Source organism: Stegostoma tigrinum, chromosome 12 (assembly GCF_030684315.1).
Source record: "Stegostoma tigrinum isolate sSteTig4 chromosome 12, sSteTig4.hap1, whole genome shotgun sequence".
NCBI classification, from domain to species: domain Eukaryota; kingdom Metazoa; phylum Chordata; class Chondrichthyes; order Orectolobiformes; family Stegostomatidae; genus Stegostoma; species Stegostoma tigrinum.
The window spans coordinates 64,089,436-64,092,024 of NC_081365.1; the positions used below are offsets into that span (position 1 = coordinate 64,089,436).

Genomic DNA, 2,589 nt, shown 5'->3' on the forward strand with positions numbered 1-2,589 from the left:
ACAGAACACAACTGCACTCTGGTGACCATGTCAGACTGATCTCGCTTGAGGTCGCTATTGGTAAAAGTCTGTAGTCAGCGTTCGGTAGGGGGAACCAGTTAGCAAAGCAACCTCTTGCCATCAGAGGAACCTTTCAATCCCCGCCTGCTCCATCTCACTTGGACACGCCCAGTTCACTGGCTCCGACTGAGTGAAGAATAAAGCCAACGAGGAACAGATGGACAAAGACTGGGTGTAGAGTCTGACGCGCTGTGATTTGCATAAACGCCGATATAACTACCCCGGCTCCCAGGCGTTTCGCCTCAGTCTAGAGTGAGCTGAGTTTGGTTGTTTCTTTGAGAAGTGCAGACGAACGGTAAGCGGTTATAATTCAAGCAGTTTGCGCATTCTTGAATGTATTATTGCAGCAGTGGGATGGTGCCGACTGTTCCTTTTTTTTGTCCTTTCAGTCAAAAGCCTTCCACTCTAGCTTACTTATATCGTAGCTGGAGTCGAAGGGAATTGTTTCCGAGTTTGGGGGCGCTGGTTCTGAGGCGGCTGCTGAAAATAGAAGACTTATTGCGAAGATTAAGATGAAGTGAATATTTCCTAATGGAGCCTTTGCATTAATTGCGGGTGGGGTGGGTGGAAGAAGGAAGTAGGACATTTTTAAGTAAAGTGAGGAATCTCCTGTTGTGTTGGGATCCGATGTTTGGAGATACGCATTGATGGGTTTTCTTGAGCTGGGAGTTGTTCCTGATTACACTGTGGGCGCTTAGTGACTGCCCTGCATCTGCGTGAGTGAACGAAGATTTGGATACAGTTTGACTTCTACCTCATGCACAGAGGTTTCGATGACCGTGATTTTTGTTTTTCAACGGTGAGCTGCAGCACAGCGACTGCTCCCCCGTTGCTGTAAACTATGGGCGTCGGGGAGGTGGACCTGAATTGACCCTTTTTTCTTTCAAATGTACATTGATCTAGTGCAGATAGTTGGGACAATGGCTGATGAGAAACCCAAGGAGCTCGTGGGAGAACTACAGCAGGAGATCACTGGATTCGAAAAGAGCAAACTTAAAGAAACAAAGACTGAGACGAAGAATCCCTTGCCAGACGCAGCAAGTAGGTGCAGTTAGAGCGAACTGCGGAAGCCACTTCCTTTTTTTTCACTGCTCGGTGTATGTGAGGCGGGTGTGGTCTTTTAATCCAAAGACTGAGTGGGGGGTTTGCGCTGGGTAGAGAAGAACGAATTTTCGAACAACTCCATTGCGTGTAAGCAATTCTGTAAACGCAGTGACTTACTTGGAGTTGCTGCATATGATTAATTTAAACGCATTTTCAATTGGATGCTGAATCTTCTGCGTTTTTCAGCGATATTTAGGTGAAGGAGTTGAAATTTTTAAACTAACGTTCCTAATCTGCAATTATCACGCGTTATATATCTTCTACTCTTCCACTTTTTTAATAAAGAAGAAGCAGTATCGCGCTTTTCAGGTTTGCATAACCTGAACTCTTCTTCCTGCGTAGCATAAAACTGATTAAATTTAAAGGGTGAGTTTTCTGCGGTGGCATGGTGTAGGTCGGCACATCTCGGGTAATGAGGAGCATTAAATTGGGCTGTACGGTCCAGAGACTGGAATGTGGAGACTTTGACCTGAGTTGTAATCTAATACTTTTCTTCTTCCTCTTTCTCTCCTAGCAATCGAAGCAGAAAAAAAAGCGGCAAAAGAAGCAGCAGCGGCACAATGAAAGTGATTTTGTTTCTGAATTTGCACTGTACATTCCACAAGCATTGCCTTCTAGCTACGTATTTCCTAAAGGGGAAAAAAAACTTTGGATATTGAGTGACCTGGTTGTCTCCTACCCCCACAACCTCCTTTCTTTCTGCACCCAACCCTTCTACCCCAAATCTATTTTCTTCCACTTGCCCTTCCTTTAATTTGGAAAAGTGGGGGTGGGGGATTTTAACTACTGACCATCTGGCTGGCTTAGTATGTCTGGTGGCACTAAAGAGCTTGCATGTCTCATGGGAGCCCAGGAAAGACTGCAGGAACATTAATAATCAAATGCCTGTGAATGAAGATGACAAGGACCTATGATCAATTCAATCAAATCAACTATGTAGAGTGCCATTCTGTTAGGTCTCTTGGCATGCACAGTAACTGATTTTGGTTTTTGTTTTGATATGCAAATAAAAATTTGAAATTAATCACTTTTTTGTTTGGTGTTTTTTGGAAAAAAACATACAAATGGACTTGTGACTGGTCACAGAACTGTTGAAAGAAACATAAGGCATGATGTGAAGTAGTGTCTGATATATGCTGCAGGAGAGAAATAATATCTTTTCTAAATGTTTAAAAATTCTACAGTAGTGCCCTATTTTGGCTGAATCAATAGATTGGGCCAAAAGTGAGTATTCTCTTGTATAAAGATCCACAGCCTACTTGTATATAATGTAGTAAGAGTGAAATAATTTGGTTATTTCACTCTCTGAAGCAACAGTAAATTGAAGATGAAAAGTTTGCTGATTCCTAATTTTTCTAATTGAACAAATTGAAGCTCCTGGTAGTTTGAACCAAATCCCAGTAACTCAGCACTAGGTGGTAACTT

General features: G+C 42.8%; 1 long non-coding RNA gene across 1 annotated transcript; it reads left to right on the top strand.

The window, feature by feature from the left end:
• Positions 1-218: 218 nt before the first annotated feature.
• On the top strand, positions 219-2,188 carry LOC125456981 (uncharacterized). Its single transcript, XR_007248550.2, has 3 exons — positions 219-355; positions 964-1,101; positions 1,679-2,188. It is a non-coding gene; the product is annotated as an uncharacterized LOC125456981 (long non-coding RNA).
• The last annotated feature ends 401 nt before the right edge of the window (positions 2,189-2,589 follow it).